Source organism: Amblyomma mixtum, chromosome 2 (assembly GCF_055824585.1).
Source record: "Amblyomma mixtum isolate Tamu chromosome 2, ASM5582458v1, whole genome shotgun sequence".
Taxonomy (NCBI): domain Eukaryota; kingdom Metazoa; phylum Arthropoda; class Arachnida; order Ixodida; family Ixodidae; genus Amblyomma; species Amblyomma mixtum.
In genome coordinates, this window is record NC_143013.1 from 242,032,144 (window position 1) to 242,040,533 (window position 8,390).

Below are 8,390 nucleotides of genomic sequence, written 5' to 3' on the forward strand. Positions count from 1 at the left end.
GTTCCGAAACCACAGTGCGTCTCCAGATTCCTGCGGTGGCACTGAGGGTTGAATGGCCTTGCACTGAATAAGAATACTATGTCCTATCGATTCTTTTTCTTGCATACAGCAATGACAGATGCCATATATGATGCCAAGTTTTTGCAGATAACACTTCGTCCTCAAGCACCCAGCTTTAGCCTCGAAAAGAAAACCACTCGATCCCTTTGAAATTTAAAAAGAAAGCTCTTGATGTTAGCTTTAGTCATCTTATAGAGCCCGAGTGTTGACTTACAGATCATTTTCTTTTGCAAGTATTTCCTGAGCACCAGATTAATATTCCAAAGTGTCTTCTTTAATACTTTTTCTTCCCTTTCGCATTTGTATTTATCAGCAAGCCGTCTATTCTTGACTTCCATGTAGTATCGATACTACAGTAGAGTTAACTGCTGAGCTAGTAGGTATTCGCGAATTAAGTTCATAGTATTCAGCGCAAAGGCACGAGGTTTAAGAAAGGAAGGTTACGAGACGAACACACCTCTGTGTTCTTCTTCCTTCCCGTCCTTCTTCTCCCTTCCTTTCTTTCGCCTTGTGCCATTGCGCTGAATACTATGAACTTAAATCGATACTGCATCTGTAAAGCACCTGAAATTTCTCGCCATCCATCACTCCCCATTCATTTACCTCAACCTTTCTTCTCACTGCACCCTACTTTTTGCCTCAGGAGCTTCGAACGTTGACCACCTCAGATCAGCTTGAACTGCTTCATTAGTATTGTTTACATGAACACCGCAGGCAAGCTACCGACTATCCTCTGCCTTATTTCAAGCGCAGAAGTTCTGGCAGATCCCAAGCAACCACAGCGTATGCAAACTTCAAGCCCAGTACTATCACTCCTTCCCCGCTTCTCCTGATAACTTCATATTGGTTGTACCCCCAAATCACGTTATTCTTTATGAACGCTGCGTTTTTTTTTTGCTTTCCTTAAACTTTCTTCCTTTTGGTTCCACACGTAGCCTCTTTCATTCTTTATCCATACCTCAAGATACTTGTACGCTCTAACTATGACTATATCCAAATTTTGTAGCATTATTGTTCCGGGCTCATCATTAAAAACAATGACTTCCGATTTTCCTCGCTAAATTTTAGTCCTAGGACAACAGCTAATGTCTGCCAATTCCCGGGCCGTCTCCTAGAAGAACGATATTATCGGCATACATCAATCTCGGTATGCGGCTTGTCGGCAGTTGTCCCCTTCGCCGCCACGGCATAATAAACCCTGATCCGCTCATTTCCGACTGCAGATTACATTGTTCTGTTTTCTATGCTTTTAAAACATGCGTGGCTAATAAACTAACCTATACACGTACTTCTGAATGCTTAAATATGCTCACTAGCATCAGATCTCAAAGTATCTCGAAAGATATTTCTCTAGGTGCAAGAGGTTTTTCACAATGTTGCATTTCCTGAGACAAGTTGAGCTCAACTGCCAGTTTTCTTCTTTGCGTTTTCTTTTACAGTTCAAACAAATTTGCAGCTACCGTTAAACCAAATGCATCTTTTGAAAGCAGAGAAAACTAGCTCTTCGGAGATATCTGAACCATATTTATGAAGCGAACGAGCGAGGTACAGTCGACGTACAAATATCACCAAAATGGTTCCCGCTCACCGTCAGAGTGGGACCGCCACCTTAAGTACTTCCGAGCTAAACGAACATGGAACACCAACCGGCAAGAAACACACAACCCAAAATAATTGGCGGTCGCGGGAAAGGCGCTGCTTCACGCTCGCCTTTTGCGTTGGCTGCTGCTGAGACCGAGAGTAACAGCTATCCACAAGAGCATCTAGTGTGAACAGGTTCACACCAAAATTAACGTTTCTTTAGCAGAACTAAATAAATACAATTTCTAACTTCGGCAGTGCACTCATTAATTTTTGGCGTCGCTTGTTTCTGCTGCAAATCTGGTGTCCACAGTAAGCATTCGGTTCGAGATCGAATGCGAATAAGTTCCCCGAACTCATTCGATGGCGAATGACATTCGAACCTAAAGACATTAAATGTTCCCGTGTAGCAGCCGATTAATGACTTTAGGAGCCAATGTCATTTGATGAGGATGATATTAAATTTGCTAGTCTGACAAGTGTATAACTCAGCTAGCTGGACGATTGACATTTATAACACACGGTTATGAACAGGAAATGGCTGTATATACATACTATTCACAAAGGACTCGTATAGCGGCTGAACTGCGCAATCGTAACAGCAAACATAACTAGCACAACTAAAAGGGCTGCAAGGACAGACTACGCATCAGTGGCGGTGGTGGTGGTGGTGGTGGTGAAAAACTTTAATCAAAGAGAGCTTGAGGGTTAAAAAAAAATAAATAACCCTGCTGCATGGTCGGTATCCTTAGTCCGGGACACCGCATGACGAGGCCCCGTCTCGCGCCCGCTTGACCAGAGCCCTTTGGGACTCCAGTGTGGAGCAGTTGAGGAGGGCAGTCTCCCATGCCTCTCTGGAAGGGGTAGGGGAAGGGGGGAGGTGGGGATTCTGAGTACATGCCCACACCATGTGAAAGATATCGCAGATCTCTCCACAGTGCGGGCAGCGCCCATCTGTGTTCGGATCAAAGTGTTTTGCTATTGCAGGACAGAGAAGGGTTCCTGTCTGCAGGCGCCGCAGAGTTCGCTCCTCCGCCTTACTCAGCCCCTTGGCAGGTGCCGGGTAGAGACGGTGGCTGTCGCAATAATAAATTAGGATTTCGCGGAACCGCAGAAGTGGTTTATGAGCTTCTGAGCCATGAGAGCTAGGATGAGGAGCCCGGTTTGTGAGCGCTCGGGCGGCCGCATCAGCGGCCTCATTGCCTCGTAGACCCTGGTGGCCAGGAGCCCAGATCACTTTTGTGCGAGTTGGATCGGCGAGAGCGCGTCTTAGAATTTGCGAGGCCAGAGGTGATATTTCGCCTGCAAGATAATGTTCACAGGCCCGGCGAGAGTCTGTAATAACCGTTTTCGATTTTGGATCGGCGGCAGCGAGAGCTATTGCGACTTCCTCCGCTCGTGTTGAATTTGGGGCCCGAAAAGATAGCCCATCGACATTCATTCCCCGGTGGACTACGGCAGCCGTGAAGAATCCCGCGGGCGACGGCCCTGTGATGTCCACGTAATAGACGCCCTCTTTATACCCATATTGCCTCTCAAGCGTGCGAACCCGCGCTTGTCGTCTGCCTTCATGTGAAGCCATGTCCATGTTACGCGGGAGCGGAGCGACCAAGAGCATGTGGCGCCACAGCACCGGGATGTTCTCCGTCCCCTCTGGTAGGCATGTGTGTTGGATGTGTAAGCGGTTTAGCAGGCGGCGCCCAGACACCGTCTGCGATAGCCGCGTATATTGGTTCACGAGGTGGGCCTCCCGCAACTCCTGATAGGAGTTTACCACTCCCAACGCCTTCAGTTTGGCGTTGGAGGTAGCCACCGGAAGGTCCAGTGCTCGCTTTGTTGCCTTCCTGATGATGGCGTCAATGCGCTCGTCTTGTTGTTTGGTGGTGCGTAGGTACGGCACGGCGTAGAGAATCCGGCTGGTCACGAAGGCATAGGCGAGCCGTAGCGCGTCCCTGCCCCGCAGACCACCCCGCTTGTTGGAAACACGGCGGATCATGCGCCCTACCTGTTCACCTATGCTCTTGAGTTTCGCTATAGTAGAGTCCGGCCTAAGTTTGTTATTGATGAACAGACCCAGGATCCGGAACTCCGCCACTTCTCTGATGGGACCGCCTGACAGAGATATGTGTAGAGACGTGTTGTCCTTGTGGTTTGTCCTGACGTGTAGAAGCTCTGATTTGGCGGGAGCACATTGGAGACCACAGTCGGCAGCATATGCTTCGACTATGGTGGCGGCCTGCTGAAGGCGGTCCTCTATCTCCCCAAGGCTCCCCTCGGTGGTCCAGATTGTAATGTCGTCTGCGTAGAGTGCGTGTTTTATGCCATCTACCTGAGCCAGTCGGCCGGGCAGGTGCATCATGGCGATGTTGAAAAGGAGCGGTGATAACACCGCCCCCTGTGGTGTACCTCGTGTACCCATAGAGTACGGGCCGTACTCCTCGTCCTCGATCCGGAGGAGTGCCTGACGCGCAGAGAGGAAGTCTCTGACATAGGCGAAGACCTTCGCCCCGCAGTTAGTGGTGTTCAAGTTAGAGAGTATGGTGGCATGTTTAACATTGTCAAACGCCCCCTTAAGATCGAGGGCGAGAATGGCCTTGTCGTTTTGTTGCATGGCTGTGGGTCGTATTATGTCCCTGTGTAGTTGGAGTAGGACATCCTGTGCAGACATGTGCGGGCGGAACCCGAATATAGTGTCTGCAAAGAGGCCCTTACCCTCCATGTATGGAGAGAGGCGATCCCGAACCATCGTCTCCATGAGCTTTCCCACACACGAGGTTAATGAGATGGGTCTCAAGTTGTCCGTAGTCACGGCTTTACCTGCTTTGGGGATGAACGTTACAAGGGATGTTTTCCATTCGAGTGGGAGCGGACACCCATCCCAGATCTGATTTATGTATTGTAGCAAATGGAGATATGCACAGTCGGAGAAGACCAGTCCAGTAGTAAGTCATATTCCTCATAACTGTCCTTTTTTTAGCCGGAGCATCAGTCGGCTAAAATGGCTTCTGAGTAAAATAAAATGTTCTACGTTGTGGTCCAACATGCACGCTTACCATCGGCTGAGTAGTCCGATGAGAAAGACCATTCATGGGTTTCGTACAAATGTTGAATAACCACTATGTATGCGCATACAGTAGGAATTGAAGCCAAGCCTTTCTTTAGTGCAATTTGCAGTGCTTCCCATCAAAAAATCTCGTCTTCGCAGTTAATAAAAGAGCGTTCAGTAGTTTCAGGCCTATTGCACAAATGACAGCGAACACAATATGCAAAATATACACGGACGCCGCTTGAAGCTGGTAATGCATTACAGCAATAGGTCTTTGCTTCGCCAGAGAGGCGGGGATCCTCATGGAGCGTTCTGCATTTGTGGCGATGTGTGTTGCCCATCGCTCCGCGATTTCTGAGCATTTACCTCTCGTGAACGCACGGACACCGCTTGGAGTCGTGCCAACTGCTTCGCGAAGAGAGGTAAGCAAAAGCAAGAAGCACCTCGCAAGCTCCGTTAGATGACGAACCGTGAGCCGGCGTGCAGTCCGACGTTTCGTTGGCTCTGAATGCATAATTGGGATAATACCGGGAACGTTTAGCTCGACTAAAAATTACGCAGTGTTTACACTGTCGAGAAACTGAGAGAAAGCTCGGCAAGCAGGCAGATAGACGGATAGATAATTATCATCATCCTTTTTGTATCTGGGTGGTGATAATGTCACTTAACCATTAATTCCTAGAGTGTTGAATACCTTCCTACCACTACTAATCTTCTTACCATTTCTAAGCTACTCTTCACCTTATCCAGCAGTCCTCTAGTCGCTTTTTGTTTATACTTTTTGAAAATTCAGTATGTCTTGGCTGTTCCGAAACCACAGTGCGTCTAGAGATTCCTGCGGTCGCATCGTGCACTGAGGGTTGGAGGGCCTTGCACTGGATAAGAATACTATGTTCTATCGATTCTTTTTCTTGTATACAGCAACGACAGATGTCATCCGTGGTGCCAAGTTTTTGCCGGTAACACTTCATCCTCAAGCACCCAGCTTTAGCCTCGAAAAGTAAACCACTCGATCCCTTTGGAATTAAAAAAAAAAACAACCTTAAGGTTAGCTTTAGTCGTCTTATAGAGCCCCAGCGTTGACTTGCACATCATTTTCTTTTGCAAGTAATTCCTGAGCAAAATACATTATGTTCCAAAGTTTAATACTTTTTTCTTCACTTTGGCATTCTTATTATTAGCATGCCGTCTAATCTTCTCTTCCATGTATTATCGATATTACAGTAGAGCTAGTTGCGGGGCTAGTTAGTATTCTCGAATTAAGAGTACTGCATCTGTAAAGCACCTGAAATTTCGCACTATCCAACACTCCCCATTCATTTTCCTCAACCTTTCTTCCTACTGCACAAGCTTCAGTTAACCCATTCAGGTCGATGCTACTTGTTAGGCGACTTTTACTTTTTAACTGATTTTACTGCACTTCAATTAAGAATTTCCCACGTGTAATATTCAAATAATAAAAGTTGTCCTACATTAGGTAACAAAACTCGGACGTCGTTCAGAGCACTTAAAAACGTGGCGGCAAAGGCTTATGGAGGCAAAATTTTCATTAGTAAACAATAGCTACCTTGGACACGGCTTTACAGGAAGAGAAACATTTTCACAAAATATCAAAAAGGAAAGTGACGCCCAACGTGGGGCTCGAACCCACGACCCTGAGATTAAGAGCCTCATGCTCTACCGACTGAGCTAGCCGGGCAATGCGCGAGGAGGCAGAAAAGCATGTAGTAACGCTTCTGTTGCCTGGTCGGTCAAGCGGCAACCTTTTTGGAGTCTCGCCAAGGTGTGGCAGAGTTCATTGGCCGACGTTTTAGCAGCCGCCACAGAGAAGCGGTACTACTGCAGCCTCGCCGAACAAATGTGCGCAGCACTTCTATACAACGCCGATGTCACCATTGCAGACCTGTTGGTTTAAATGGGATCTTTTTCGCCTTTGCCTTTGTATATCACGCTCATTCTACTCTCGCCATCTTTCCGGGCTTTCTTTAGTTTTCTATTCGTCGCTTAAAGCAGCATACAAAGTCTTTCTTGTATCTTTTCCAATCATTGCACTTAACCTCATTGGTATTATGTCCCAACCAACTGCTCTATGCTCGGCTGCTGACCCTAAAGACGCGGGTTCGATCCCGGCCGCGGTGGTTGAATTTCTTGAAGGCGAAATTCTAGAGGCCTGTGTGCTGTGCGATGTCAGTGCACGTTAAAGAACCCCAGGTGGTCGAAATTTCCAGAGCCCTTCACTACGGCGTCTCTCATAGCCTCAGTCGCTTTGGGACATTAAACCCCAAAAAACCAACCAAACCAAACCAATTGCTCTATGCAATGGCACCCTATTCTCTGCTTTTTCCCGATTTAAATGGTCTATGTCAACGTCAAAAAAAAAAAAAACCTTGCGGTAGCAGCTAGCGTAACTGCAAAAAGTTTATTACAGTGACTCTTCCGGTCACTGGCAAATTTGTTCTTGTCACTGGCAAATTTGTTCTAGTCACTGGCAAATTTATTCTAGTGACTCCAGTAGCAGCCTATGCACAGGGCCTCCTGGTGTCTACGACGCCTCACATCGATCCTTATACTGGTGTCATGACGTCACTACTCTGTCATATCTCCACCGCTCCCTATTGGCTCTCAGTATAGACCAGAGCCTCTACGCCCGCCCACGGAACACATTCACGCCATTGGTTTAAAGGTATGTCGTCGGTGCAGCGTAAACACCTGTGCGCATAATCATTGGTAAGCAGGGGATACGCTGTTCATATATGCGGTGTAAAATTTTGTCGCCTGTCGCACAGCTGCGTGGCATTCTTTCGGGCAAAGAAGTACTCGACGCTGCGTTCGGCCCCACTTCATCTGTACCACTGGGTGCAAGTGCTCTCCCTCTGCTGCCAATGCGGTACAAAAGTAGCGTACACTAAATGCTAAGCTTTTCTTTTATTTTATTTATTCATGAACAGCAGTGTGGCAATACTGTCTCAAGCGTCGGACATTTTTTCCTGTGAACGAAATATAAAGCAAAGACCACTCGTGAAGACTGTGATAGACTCATTCTATTTATTTGTTTGCATATACTGCAGGCCCTTAGACGAGCCCTAGAAGAAAGGAAAAGAATAACAGCTATTACTATAACTTAATAAAGGTAGTAAACAGAATACGATTCATCGGACAGTGGTAAAAATAATAAGATAAGTAAATAAAAGACATTAATCGCGAGCAGCAATGAGTAACGAATTAAGAAAAAATTGCTTAATTCAAATCCATAGAAATGTCGGCCCGTGTACTGTGCGATATCGGTGCACGTTAAAGAACCCCAGGTGGTCGAAATTTCTGGAGTCCTCCACTACGGTGTCTCTCATAGCCTGAGTCGCTTTGGGACGTTAAACCCCATAAACCAACCAACCATAACAGCCTGATGACACAGGGTAGACAAATTTCAGTCCGCCCAATCAGGTCGACGCTACTTGTTAGGCGAGTTTAACATTTTAATGATTTTATTGCAGTATAATTAAGAATTTCCCACCCCAAACATTAAAATAATAACAGTAGTACGATCTTAGGCAAACAGAACTTGGACATCATTCAGTACAGTTAAAAACGCGGCAGCAAAGGCTTATGGAGGCAAAATTTCCATTTGTAAACAACAGCTGCCTTGGACATGCATGGCTTTACACGAAGAGAAATATCTGCACAATATATCAAAAAAATGAAGCGA

General features: G+C 46.6%; 1 non-coding gene across 1 annotated transcript; it reads right to left on the reverse strand.

Moving 5' to 3' along the window:
• Positions 1-6,313: 6,313 nt before the first annotated feature.
• On the reverse strand, positions 6,314-6,386 carry TRNAK-CUU (transfer RNA lysine (anticodon CUU)). The gene has a single exon. It is a non-coding gene; the product is annotated as a tRNA-Lys (tRNA).
• Between the last annotated feature and the right edge of the window lie 2,004 nt (positions 6,387-8,390).